Below are 15,364 nucleotides of genomic sequence, written 5' to 3' on the forward strand. Positions count from 1 at the left end.
ATTCTAGCTACTCAATCACTTATCTTATCATGCTCACAGTGGCGCCCCCAGAAAGTTTTAACAGGGGTGGCCAGATGAGGCCATAGTAAATCTTGGGGTGGCACACCAAAATAAAGAAAAAATAATTAAAGGTTTCATATCTGGCAAACAGTGATATCCTTGGTATTTCTGGGATTTTATCAATAACGATAAATAGACAATAATGTCACTTTAATCGTGCTGATATCTTATTTCTAATTGTGCTGACAGATGACTCCTAAATATTATTTTTTTAACCTTTACGCCATTTTTTCTAGAAGTGTGCACCATCTTTTATGTCAAATACTTGCATTTGGGCTGTTACCAAGCAAATGCAATCAGTATCAACAAAATGTAGAGAAAACAGAAGCTGCATCTGAAGTGCCATTGAGATGTTTTTACACATTGTTTAATGCAGCTCTGTGGGACATGGTAACTTTAACCTGTAGTTATAAATGAATATAACTACTCTTTCACCTAGATATCACACTATAGAGACTGTGTCTGTTCCCCAAACTAGAAAATACAAAAAAACGTCCAAACCAAGTTAAGGCTAACAATTTAATTGAGGTTCAACAAATAAAAAACAGAAGCAATATGGATAAACAAATGATAAAGATTGGCTTATTGAATATCAGATCCATTTCTACGAAAACACTTTTTGTAAATAATATGATAACTGATCATAATATAGATGTGCTCTGCTTGACAGAAACCTGGCTAAAACCTGATGATTAAATTATTTTAAATGAGTCCACCCCCCAAGATTATTGTTATAAACACGAGCCGCGTCTAAAAGGCAAAGGGGGAGGAGTTGCTTCAATTTATAATAACGTTTTCAGGATTTCTCAGAGGGCAGGCTTCAAGTATAACTCGTTTGAAGTAATGGTGCTTCATATAACATTATCCAGAGAAACCAATGTTAATGATAAATCCCCTGTTATGTTTGTACTGGCTACTGTATACAGGCCACCAGGGCACCATACAGACTTTATTAAAGAGTTTGGTGATTTTACATCCGAGTTAGTTCTGGCTGCAGATAAAGTCTTAATAGTTGGTGATTTTAATATCCATGTTGATAATGAAAAAGATGCATTGGGATCAGCATTTATAGACATTCTGAACTCTATTGGGGTTAGACAACACGTTTCAGGACCTACTCATTGTCGAAATCATACTCTAGATTTAATACTGTCACATGGAATTGATGTTGATAGTGTTGAAATTATTCAAGTGATGATATCTCAGATCATTATTTAGTTCTGTGTAAACTTCATATAGCCAAAATTGTAAATTCTACTTCTTGTTACAAGTATGGAAGAACCATCACTTCTACCACAAAAGACTGCTTTTTAAGTTATCTTCCTGATGTATCCAAATTCCTTAGCATATCCAAAACCTCAGAACAACTTGATGATGTAACAGAAACTATGGACTCTCTCTTTTCTAGCACTTTAAATGAAGTTGCTCCTTTACGCTTAAGAAAGGTTAAGGAAAACAGTTTGACACCATGGTATAATGAGCATACTCGCACCCTAAAGAGAGCAGCCCGGAAAATGGAGCGCAGCTGGAGGAAAACAAAACTAGAGGTATTTGGTATTGCTTGACGGGAAAGTAACATATCCTACAGAAAAGCATTCAAAACTGCTAGATCTGATTACTTTTCTTCTCTTTTAGAAGAAAACAAACATAACCCCAGGTATTTATTCAATACAGTGGCTAAATTAACGAAAAATAAAGCCTCAACAAGTGTTGACATTTCCCAACACCAAAGCAGTAATGACTTTATGAACTACTTCTAAAATCGATACTATTAGAGATAAAATTGCAACCATTCAGCCGTCAGCTACAGTATCGCATCAGACAGTGCACTATAGACCCCCTGAGGAACAGTTCCACTCATTCTCTACTATAGGAGAGGAAGAATTGTATAAACTTGTTAAATCATCTAAACTTACAACATGTATGTTAGACCCTATTCCATCTAAGCTCTTAAAAGAGGTGCTTCCAGAAGTCATAGATCCTCTTCTGACTATTATTAATTCCTCATTGTCATTAGGATATGTCCCCAAAACCTTCAAACTGGCTGTTATTAAGCCTCTCATCAAAATAACACAACTTGAACACAAAGAACTAGTTAATTATAGACCAATCTCGAATCTCCCTTTTCTGTCCAAAATACTAGAAAAGGTGGTATCCTCACAATCAGTCTTTAATCTAGATTTAAACTGCAAGAGTGTGTCTGCCTCCCGAACAATGTTATGTAGGTTATTCCAGAGTTTAGGCGCCAAATAGGAAAAGGATCTGCCGCCCGCAGTTGATTTTGATATTCTAGGTATTATCAAATTGCCTGAGTTTTGAGAACGTAGCGGACGTAGAGGATTATAATGTAAAAGGAGCTCATTCAAATACTGAGGTGCTAAACCATTCAGGGCTTTATAAGTAATAAGCAATATTTTAAAATCTATACGATGTTTGATAGGGAGCCAGTGCAGTGTGGACAGGACCGGGCTAATATGGTCATACTTCCTGGTTCTAGTAAGAACTCTTGCTGCTGCATTTTGGACTAGCTGTAGTTTGTTTACCAAGCGTGCAGAACAACCACCCAATAAAGCATTACAATAGTCTAACCTTGAAGTCATAAATGTATGGATTAACATTTCTGCATTTGACATTGAGAGCATAGGCCGTAATTTAGATATATTTTTGAGATGGAAAAATGCAGTTTTACAAATGCTAGAAACGTGGCTCTCTAAGGAAAGATTGCGATCAAGTAGCACACCTAGGTTCCTAACTGATGACGAAGAATTGACAGAGCAACCATCAAGTCTTAAACAGTGTTCTAGGTTATTACAAGCAGAGTTTTTAGGTCCTATGATTAACACCTCTGTTTTTTCAGAATTTAGCAGTAAGAAATTACTCGTCATCCAATTTTTTATATCGACTATACATTCCATTAGATTTTCAAATTGGTGTGTTTCACCGGGCCACGAAGAAATATAGAGCTGAGTATCATCAGCATAACAGTGAAAGCTAACACCATGTTTCCTGATGATATCTCCCAAGGGTAACATATAAAGCATGAAGAGTAGCGGCCCTAGTACTGATCCTTGAGGTACTCCATACTGCACTTGTGATCGATATGATACATCTTCATTCACTGCTACGAACTGTTGGCGGTCATATAAGTACGATTTAAACCATGCTAATGCACTTCCATTAATGCCAACAAAGTGTTCAAGTCTATGCAAAAGAATGTTGTGGTCAATTGTGTCAAACCCAGCACTAAGATCTAATAAAACTAATAGAGAGATACACCCACGATCAGATGATAAGAGCAGATCATTTGTAACTCTAAGGAGAGCAGTCTCAGTACTATGATATGGTCTAAATCCTGACTGGAAATCCTCACATATACCAAGTCCCATGAGGGGCCATCCTCCACCTTGACGATCTGGCCTTATACCATCTTCCGAGTGAAGAGTACCAATCAGAACTAGAAATCCCATCCTTCTTCAAGAACAACAACTTCACCCTAGGTCCAGAATTAGAACTTTGGATTGAAAAAGGGGCATCTCAGCTCATTGATATAGCTCCCCTCGACACAGCCCTCCAAGCCTTGTCTCGATTGCCCATACTGAACATCTTACCTGTTACCCAAGCCTGGACTGCAGCTGACACGGCACTGTACATCTCCACGGTCATCGGCCACATCCTGACCCTTAGTGTGGCCTTCATCCTTTACAGAAGACTCAACGAGATGCGAACTTCAACAACCAAACTCACGACAGCCATGGCTGGAGGTCTCCGGTGGAAACCCCGGAGGGAAGGTACCACATACGAACCTCATCGAGCTAAGTCCTCAGCCCCAACAAATGACCGTCACGATTCACCTGCCATCCTACCATTGTGATGGGTGTTGTCCGATAATGACCACAGGGCATCCTCGGACCACAAAGGGGGAATGTAACACTAATGAGCGGATGGTATTCAGCCAACTGTTCCATATTAAAGAATCCTGATTCTCTAACACATTCCCGCATTCAAAGACCAGAACTTGAGTAAACAAGGACCTTCGTTTTACAACCCATGCAATGTAACTCACCATTTCTTCACGTGGCATAGTGGAATAGCTATAATGTTTACTGTGTGTTTAATCAAACTTCATATGCACGTAGTTAGGAACAATCTTGTATCTCTGTATCCCTGACTCACAAAATTATAGTTTCTGGTGTCTTTATAATTGTAAAAACCTGACTGTGTCGAATCTCGACGACAAATTACAAAAAGATGCGTTGTTTCAGAAGTACAATCTTTCTGAGGAAAAAATTTCAATTTTGTCATCGCTATAAATTAGACCAGTGGGTGGCAATCAGGAGACAAAGATTTTTCCGCCTCAGTTTCTCACACTTCATTGTGTCATGATCCTGGCTCTTTCCTTTTCTTTTCTCATCCCTTGTCTCCCTCTGCTGGTTGTTTTATGTCCTACTTTCACTCTTACCCACTATCTCTATCCCTCATTACTGTCAGCTTGATCTCATTCTCTCATCATCACACCTGTTCTCTATCTGCCTCTTTTGCACTCACTTCATCTAGCTCTCTTTTTCGTGTCTGTGTTGTTGGATTATTGTTTGACCTAGCTGCATGGAGCTGAGTGTAACCGTGACTTCTCTGTAGTTATTTCTTGTCTTGTCTAGTCTAGCCCAGTCCTCTCTAAGTAGTGTTTACACATTGAGCCTCAGTTTTGCTGTTGTTTTCCTCTTCTGCGCTGTACCCAGCGGTCTTCATTGAGGGTTGCAGAGAGCTTCTCATCTCGCCAATACTCCAGATCTCTCTGTTCAAGAGCTGCCGGATCAGTGGCTGATATCCTCTGTTACCGTTTTGAGAAGAAGCAGTCAAGCACCCTGAGTTACCTTTGTGAATATTCAGTTCTGTTTATCATCCTTGCAGCACATCCTTATTTGCTCATTAAAAAGACTGCACCTGCTATCTTTCTTGACCCCTCTGTCTCATTACACATGGTTTCATATGGTGATATAGGTGTAAGCCTACCTTGCCATAAAGACAAGGGAAAACCCTTGCTCTTGGCATTCCGTCAGAGAAAGAGGGGGTTTTCATCTTCACGACAGGACTTCGCAAAAAGTCTGTTTGTTCTTCTTTACTCTTCGTTTCATCTTTTTTTTCTTCTGATATTTGACTTCATTCAATTGTCTTCACGAGCCAAACAAACTTAATTCTAACCATCTTTTGGCAAAGTTTACATTCGTGTTAACCGTAGAGTTCGCGCATCACCTGCTCCTGAAAAAACTCTGCGGAAACTGCGCCAATGGACAATTTGAACTCAGCTATACACAAGAGCCAGATCAAAGCAAGTACTTTCTTATATCGCAACTTAAAATTGCTGTTTAATGTTGTCTAGGCTATTTCCCTTTTGCGGAATTATCCAATGACTTGAGGTCTCCTGCAAAGTTAACTGTTTGAAAACTGTCACTCTGAGATCTGCCTTCACTCTTTCTCTCTCTCTCGTTTTTCTCCCTCTCTATCTCATTACTATTCTCGTTCGATGATCCTGTTTAAATTGTACTGTTTGTTTTGCTATGTACTCATATTTACTCTGTGTGAATTGTAGTTATGTACTCTTTTGTCAGTTTTTATTAAATACAATAATTTGCTTGAATTGAACCTGTTTTATTGCTCACCAAAATCGAAGTCCCTGAATCATGTGATCTAAGCTACAAAGCTTTGTTTTCTTGGAATTAATTTCAGTATTCCAAATAGTACAGACACAAGTAAATATTGTTTTTCCTGATCAGAAGATTAATATTTCTTGGAGTTTGTAAGCAAGGGTATTTTTATTGATTTTTGATAAGGAAGTTTAACATCCAGTTCACAGGACGAACAGAATGTCTAGGTAACTTCATTCTAGTAAAGGTTACCTTTAAATGATTAAATATTACCTATTTGGGTAATTTCATATTTGTAAGCAATAAGCACATCATATTCATAGACTCATGAATATTCACTTCATTTGAGTTAATTATTCCCCAAAAAGTGATTGTTGCTACAATCCTTTCAGTTTATGACTACCACATTGAATACTGTCCCTCAGAGAAACACAGCAATGCAGTGAAGGACGAGAGAGGACCAGGCCTGGACTTTATTTTCTGTTTGGTTTTGTTTGTGCATGGCAGTCTTCCGTGAGGGGCTGTCTCGCTGTCTTGTGTTTATTATTAAAACTTTATTGGATTGTCCAATGGTTTCCGTCTCCTTCCTCTGATTATGAAGTTGTTACATTGTTACAATAATTTTATTCCCTCTCCTTCTCTTCAAATACCTTGTACTTCCAATTTAGTAACTTTTTAGTAAATTTACACTAGGAGATTCCACTAAACTAGTTAGCTATGACAATCTCTATTAGTCCCCTGGATGTCATACTACTTTATTTCAAAATTGTATTGACACCATTGGTGTACTGTGTGCTTTCCATAATTAAGAATTCATTAACATCTGGTCATGTTCCAGTTTATTTTAAAGAAGAATTGTTCCACCCTAATATTTACATAATCATTTGGCAGATAGAGGCTTTCATTCAAAGTGACTTACAATAGAAAAAAATATATAAATTACAAATGTATATAATGATAGATGTTTTAAAAGAGCATCTTAATGACAAACTAGCACACTGTTTTACATGTGGGGATACAGTATTTTTTAGAGCCAAAATTGACCAGAAATTTTGATTTTCCATTACTAGCCACTGGTGCTGCTAGTGCTCCTACTGTTGAACAAGAGAGGGCGGACAGTTCAGCTTTTGAGTCAGAGCAGGAACCTTCAGCTAAAGTTTAAGCTATTAGCAAAACTCACCATGCTGGCTATACTCTTAGAAAAATATATGAACAATATGTGCTTTTATGATTTATAAGGTCATCAATAGTAGGACTGTGATCATTGGGACATCCAATTGATTGCTGCATAATTAATATAGATTATTGAAAGTGCTTATTTCATATGCAGAGAAACTCAATGTGCAGAGTGAGAGAGAGAGAGGGATTCAGGGAAAGATGATAGAGACAGTGAATACCTTTTATATTGCTTGATACTTCATTTGATTATTTTGCCTGTCCACAGTCTAAGGATTTTGATTTATTTTTCAAGTATCATCCAATTCAAACAACTGAAAGAGCCAAAGAGTTCATCAGTCTGGTGGACACCTGATTCGGGTGCTTACTGCAGCAACAGAGGTGTCCTGGGGTGGAGTCAGATTCCCGGCCTGATGTACTGTCCCAGTCCACCACTGTTTCTAAGATAACTTTTATGGCTGAGGTCCTGAAAAATGTAGTTGTTAATCAAAATACAGTTGTTGATGTATAGAACATGTATAAAATGTGTGTTTGATAAATTCCGATCTGGATTTCGGTGTTTGCACACTACGCAAAATTACTCTTCTTAAGAGGTTTTTTTTTTTTAATCACTTTTATTTTAAATTTTTGATTTACAGGATGAACAATTAATGCAAAAACAATATTAACAGAAGGGAGGAGAAGGAATTAAGCATGAATACATCGCAAATGAATGCTACATAGCATAGACAGCTTTATACCTATACATATCCACGCATATTCTTAAATATCAATCATCTTCTTCAGCCTTTCTTCGTTCTTAAAATATATGTAAGTTCTTCCATAATCATGATTTCTTCAGTAATTCCAAACCATTGTTTACTCTTCAAAGTAGTATCTTTGAGCCAATTCCTAGTTCTAGTTTTTTTTTTTGCAAGCTGCAAGAAGGATCTTACATAAATATTGATCACCTTTAGGGACTATGCCTTTAATATTTCCCATAAGTAGAAACATAGAGGTTCTGGGTATTGATATAAAATTCCCAAAAAGACAGAATTTTCTCACAGCTCCAAAAAATATGTGTGTGATCCGCTTCTGATTGTCCACACTGCCTCCAGCAAGCTTGCTGTTCAGAGACGTGTTTGTTTCTGATCTTAGGTGTTATAAAGAAGCGGAGAAGGCACTTCCAGCAAAACTCCCCCCATATTTGTGAACTGGTAGTAGTTTGGTGTATTGACCACAAGTCATACCAATCAGATTCTGGTATTTCAATCTTTAGTTCTTTATCCCATTTCAATTTTATAAATAATGTAGAGGAGGGACCACTACACATCAACACTTCATACAAAAAAGAAATTATTCTGGGTAGTGTATGCTCATATGCGTCCATCATCGTTTTAGTAAGGGGGTGGATATCATTTACTCTAACTTTCCTTTTTTTGTTGTAGTAATCCCTTAACTGGAAGTATCTAAATAAGTCCTGATTTCTTAATCCGAAGTTTTCCTTTAAGTCCTGGAAACTTCTAATTTCACCCTCTGCAATTACACAGCACAATGCTGTTATTCCCCTATCCCTCCACTGTTGAAATATTGAGTCATCCCTTCCTGACTTAAATTCCACCTAAGTATTCCAATTTCTTTCTCCAATTTGAATTGTTTAACAATAGAATGCCATATCTTCAATGAGAATGTTGTTATTGGGTCTAGTTTATCTTTAATATATCCATGGATTTTACTCTCCCCTATAAGTGACTGAACTTGAAGGTCTTGTATATGTGTTTCTATGTCTTTCCACTTGGCTATGTAACTAGAAGTGCACCAATATAAGATGAGACGCAACTGTGCTGCACAGTAGTAATTTTTAAGACTTGGAAGAGCCATGCCACCTTTCTCTTTAGGTGATTGGAGTGTTGAATAGTGCACTCTGGGTCTTTTACCCCCCCATATATACCTGGATATTATTTTGTCCCATTCAAAGAATTGCTTTGGTGGGATTTCCACTGGGAGGGATTGAAACAAATACAGCATGCACAGTAAGACATTCATTTTTATTCCTTTTATCCTATCACTGAAGCTCATGGGATACGTGGACCACCTCTCAATGTCACTCTTTATATTATTAGTAATTAGATCGTAATTGGCCCTATACAATTTTGTTAAGTCTTTGGTTATAGTTATACCTAGGTACTTTATGCATTTTGCGTCCCAATTAATGTCATAGTTTTGTTTGAGTTGCGTGTTTGGTTTACAATTAAGCACAAGAATTTGGGTTTTTGTTACATTTAATTTACCTGGAATCAATAAGTGCTGTCTGATTATTGAGCCAGTGGCTCTATATAGATGTCAAATAGAGAGGGACTAAGACAGCAACCCTGTCTAGTTCCTCTTTCCAGGAGGAATCTCTCTGATAGAGACCCATTTACTCTTAATCTAGCTGTCGGGTTTTGATATAATGATTTGATACACTGGACAGATTTGTCATTAAACCCCAACTTTTCTAATGCTAAGTAAAGAAATTCCCAGTTGACCCTGTCAAAGGCCTTCTGGGCATCAAGACTGATTAGACCTACAGGTAATTTATTTCGATGAGCCCTATCTATTACATGGAGAGTTCTTCCTATATAGTTGAATGTTTTTCGACCTTTAACAAAACCTGTTTGGTCTTCATCTCTCAAGTCTGATAAGAACAATTGTATTCTGGATACCAAGATAGAACTAAACATTTTATAGTCTGTATTAAGAAGTGATATGGGTCTATAGTTTTGACAATGTTCCCTGTCTTTTTTTTCCTTGGGGATAACAGAAATAATAGCCTCTTTCCATGATGGGGGAGTTTTCCCTTCTTTTATGACCCAATTGAACGTGTCCCTTAGTAATGGCATCAGCTCTTTGTAGTAAGTTCTGTACCACTCTGAAGGGAAACCATCGCTCCCTGGTGATTTGCCTGATTTTAATTTGCCCATGACCTGTTGTAATTCCTCAGTTGTTTTTTCTGCAGTTAGACTTTTATTTTGTACTTCACCAATAGAGGTCATATCTAATGTGTTAAGGAATTCTTGTGTTTTTGTTCTATTCATACCAGAGGTCTGTTTGTATAATTCTTCATAGTACTTCTTAAATATATTTCTAATATCTGTTGGTTCGCATTTAATTTGATTCGTTTTAGGGTCTCGTACTTTGGAGATTAAATTATCAGTTTGTTGCTTTCGCATTCGTCTTGAAAGGGAAACTTGTATATTATATTTATTCATTTCACACAGACTGATATATTTCAAATGTTTATTTCTTTTAATTTTGATGATTATAACTGACAGCTAAGGAAAATTCCAAATTCAATATCTCAGAAAATTAGAATATAACTTAAGACCAATACAAAGAAAGGATTTTTTTAAATCTTAGCCATCCGAAAAGTATGAACATGAGAAGTATGAACATGTACAGCACTCAAAACTTAGTTGTGTCTCTTTCCCCTGAATGACTGCAGCAATGCGGCGTGGCATGGAGTGGATCAGTCTGTGGCACTGCTCAGGTGTTATGAGAGACCAGGTTGCTCTGATAGTGACCTTCAGCTCTTCTGCATTCTTGGGTCTGATATATCACATCTTCCTCTTCACAATAGATTTTCTATGGGGTTAAGGTCAGGCGAGTTTGCTGGCCAATTAAGAACAGGGATACCATGGTCCTTAAACCAGGTACTGGTAGCTTTGGCACTGTGTGAAGGTGCAGAGTCCTGCTGGAAAATGAAATCTGCATCTCCATAAAGTTGGTCAGCAGCAGGAAGCAGGAAGTGCTCTAAAACTTCCTGGTATACGGCTGTGTTGACCTTTGACCTCATAAAATACTGTAGACCAACAGCAGCAGATGACATGACACCCCAAACCATCACTGACTGTGGAAACTTTACACTGGACCTCAAGCAACGTGGATTGTGTGCCTCTCCTCTCTTCCTCCAGACTCTGGGACCCTGATATACTTTCATCAGAGAACATAACTGTGGAGCACTCAGTAGGAGTCCAGTCCTTTCTGAAGCGAGACGCTTCTGACGCTGTGTGTTGTTCAAGAGTGTCTTGACACAAGGAAGGCGAAGCTGAAACCCATGTCTTGCATTCGTCTGTGTGTAGTGGTTCTTGAAGCACTGGCTCCAGCTGCAGTCCACTCTTTGTGAATCTCCCCCACATTTCTGAATGGGTTTTGTTTCAAAATCCTCTCCAGGGTGCGGTTATCACTATTGCTTGTACACTTGTTTCTTCCACATCTTTTCCTTCCCTTCTCCTCTCTATTAATGTGCTTGGACACAGAGCTCTGTGAACAGCCAGCCTCTTTTGCAATGACCTTTTGTGTCTTGTCCTCCTTATGCAAGGTGTCAATGGTCATCTTTTGGACAACTGTCAGGTCAGCAGTCTTCCCCATGATTGTGTAGCCTACAGAACTAGACTGAGAGAACATTTAAAGGCTTTGCAGGTGTTTTGAGTTAATTAGCTGATTAGAGTGTGGCACCAGGTGTCTTCAATATTGAACCTTTTCACAATATTCAAATTTTCTGAGATACTGAATTTTTGGATTTTCCTTAGTTGTCAGGTATAAACATCAAATTTAAAATAAATAAACATCTGAAATATATCAGTCTGTGTGTAATGAATGAATACAATATACAAGTTTCACTTTTTAAATGGAATTGGTGAAATAAATAAACTTTTTGATGATATTCTAATTATATGACCAGCACCTGTATTTGTTGCCTCTGGGCCAATTAAAAAGTACTTTGTCTTGGTGTTTAGAGCGTTGCATGGTCAAGCTCCTGGTTATATAAATGAGTTGTGCAACCTTTTAATTCCAGTAGGAATCTGAGATCATCCAAACAGATCTTGCTAGTTGTTCCTGGCTCCAGATTAAACACAAAAGGTGACTGTTCCTCTGATGTAGTTGCTCCCAAGCTGTGGAATGCTCAAAAAGCTGTTAAACTTGCCTTTTTTCTCTCTCACCATGTTTATTATTATTATGTTTTTATATGTGTTCCATATTATACATGCATGTAATGGACTTAAAATGGGATCAACAGTTTAAATGTCCAAATTGCATATTCAAAGGGCTCTACTCCCGGAGCAGTGTTCATCATTTATGCTGCGGCACCCAGGGAGCAGTTGGGGGTTCAGTGCCTCGCTCAAGGGCACCTCTGGCATGGTATACACGGCCCGAGACTCGAAACTACAACCTTAGGGTTAGGAGTCAAACTGTCTAGCCTTTATGCCATGACTTCTGTACATCAACCCATCTGAGGAATAATCTAGCGATACGATTGGTGATTATGTATAAACATTTAAATACCTTGCAACATCCATTAAGCGACGGTAAACATGTCAAACTAATGACCAGACTTCAAATTCATAATCTTTTAGGATTTATACAAATTTCTCAGAAGACCAAATCGTACAGTGTGCACCTGGCTTAATTAAACTGCTGATTAAACTCATCAGCTCCTTAGCTGAGCATCCAAGACCTCAGATAAGGGAAACATCATTATGTGTATTGTTGGTGTGCCTACAGGAACAGGGAAAGGAGTTATGTTTGTCAGCTGGTTTTAATGAAAGACCTACCAATCTCTGAGTAAAAATAACATCATAGTTCTGCCCAGGGGCGTAGCAGCCATTTTAAAAGTGGGGGGGACAGCTGTATGGTGATTTGACCCAAAGCTGATGTTCATAATAAATTCTAAATAGAATACCAATTGGCATTATACTTTTTCAAATTTGGGAACATGACATGATAGCTTACAGGAACCTATTTTTGTTAAATCATACTCGAAATTTAAAAATACTGCAGGACTTTGAGACCAATGGGAGACCATCTATAATTATTTTTATTTTTTTTATGAAATAAAGATATTTTATGATATTTACAATATTTCAGTTGCACTACATTTGAACAATAACTTTTTTTTAACAGTTATACAAAAACAGGTGTTAAATGAGTATACAGATTACATCTACAGTAATTTTATACAACATACATTTTATGAAAAATATGAGACAGATAATCTGTGAAAAGATCAAGCTCCTCTGGCTCCTCCCAGTGTCCTATTGACATTTGCAGGAATACATCACTCCCGGTAAAAAACAACCAATCAGAGCTGCGGTCCGTAACTTTGTTTGTGTTCAAAATGTAGAAAAATGTATATAATAAGCGAGTACAACATGAATCTATTTTCCAAACCGTGTTTTTGGCTTGTCCTGAATCACTAGGGGTGCACCTATAATAAGTGTTTATATTCGGACTATTTTAGATTGCTTCGGGGGTACCGCGGCGGAGTAACCCAGATACAAATCTCACCTGTACACATTCTGGAGAGGTTGAGCAACTGCCCCCTCTCTCTGCCAGTGACGTCACAGCCTGCCTTTCCTACAGACCAGTTAGGACATAAAGTAACAGTTATGAATTAAAAGAATAAAATTTGATAAAGTATTTTAAGATATTCGTTGCAAAACAAATATGATTTATTGTGAAATGATAATTTTACTCCGCGAGCAGCACGTAGACAAACAAAAGCAGCAGAAACCAATAACATTGTTACGTCTTATTTAGCAGACGCTTTTATCCAAAGTGACAATTAGGAGAGCATTTAACACACTGAATCTGGCGCGACGTGACGAGGTCCATACGGGTTCAATAGGTTAAATCATAACATGAAAACTTTATCGCGCGATTCGTGTCATCGCGACATACTGTAATATACTTACAGTGTGTGTTTGAAAAAAGGATGTAATCGTCCTTTACTTTTTTCTGGGGTGCATTTTATCCCAGACGGCCTAATAGCAAAGTGAACAAACGAACGAACGAAAATTCAGAAGAGCAACAATTGAGATTTGAAGCTCATAGCAGACGCGCCCAGGAGATGATTCGCTCTGTGATTGGCTGAATGTTACTTCACTCAAATCTAGGTAACAAATCAGAGAACACTACAGGAAATATTCACGCTGGATCCTAAAAAAAAAAAAAAAAAAAAAAAAAAAATTAGCAGGGGTCAGAATCACCTGTTTCTAAAAGTGCGGGGGACGTGTCCCCCCGTCCCCCCCGGTTGCTACGCCCCTGGTTCTGCCATCTTTCTTGTCATTTTGACCCCCCTCTACCAACCAGATGAGAATGGGACAGACACACAGACAGAGTTAAAAATTGAACTTTGAGTTGACTTGCCTTGAGATGAGTTTTCGGTTTCAGAACAGCTGAACAGAATTAGTTCAATCCATTCTGATTATGTTGAATCTTGAGTTTAGCACGTGGACCACAACTTTGAAAAGCCATGATCAATGGAGTGCCCAAATTACGATTCACCAAGGCATCAGCACCAGGCAACAAGACTTCTGCACACTACACAACACATAACTTTTAATACCAGAGGTGAAAACTGGCAGAATGGTAAATTCTTCAACTAATTTGAATGGTATCCCACATGAAAAAAAAAAAAAAAATAAATAGAAAAACCTTGACAGCAGAAAAGATAAAAACATAATTCAGTCAGGTAAAGCTTCAAGGTTCATGGGTGTGGGCTACTGGACTTTACAAACATTTGACATATTCAATAAATATCAGTATATATATATATATTTTTTTTTTCAATGTGCAGTGGATTTTCCACAGTCTGTTGCTCTTTTCACATAGGCTAATTAAATGTTCTCTAATCCAACATACATTTCTTAATTAAGGTAATGAAATAAACATTTGACTTCTTCTCAGACAGAGACTGCACCAGCATCACGGACAGATGAAGAGGACATGGCCACAATATACCAATACCAAAATCCAACAGGGAAAAGTGTGGACAAATAAAGAGTGAATAGTTGGTATTTATTTAACAGCTGTTACAGCATGTATCCTGCACTACCCTTCCATCCCACAGAGCAATCAGCTTCATCTTCAGAAGATGTGTGAGTAATCAACCAGACTCAAATCCTAAAGGAAATTCTAGCTATTAGGTTACTTCCAGAGGTCACAGCAAGATGTTATCAAGTGAAAGTCATTTCAAAGTGGTACTGCTCAAATAAATCTGCATGTGGATATGACAAAATCTAAATCAAATGAAATAGAACCCTCTGCGGATATAAATGTAACTTAATGAAGCCTCCTCAGCTCCAGGATCCCTTTTAAAAAAAGTCATCACATTTACAGTGTCTGCATGATGAAAATGAACGTGGTGTGTGATTTAAACAATGCTTACACTTTAAAAAGAGGGAGGAGACCCAAAGAAAACCTGCTCCTGACCGGGTTAGGTTCACAGACTCCACCCGCTGGTTTGGGAAACACCGGCCCGCAGCGCACCAGCGGCTCAAACACAGGACAACACAAGCAACAATCAGCTTATTCTTGCCTAAACATGAGAACAACTATACCTTCCCATATATATATAGATATAGATAGCGCTTCTGACACAAACGTGACTAACTTAATAGGACTAAAGACTGGAAATACACCATCTAAAAACTGATGGGATGGGAACATGAACAAGAACGAGTCAG

Source organism: Carassius gibelio, chromosome A9 (genome assembly GCF_023724105.1).
Source record: "Carassius gibelio isolate Cgi1373 ecotype wild population from Czech Republic chromosome A9, carGib1.2-hapl.c, whole genome shotgun sequence".
In the NCBI taxonomy this organism is placed as follows: domain Eukaryota; kingdom Metazoa; phylum Chordata; class Actinopteri; order Cypriniformes; family Cyprinidae; genus Carassius; species Carassius gibelio.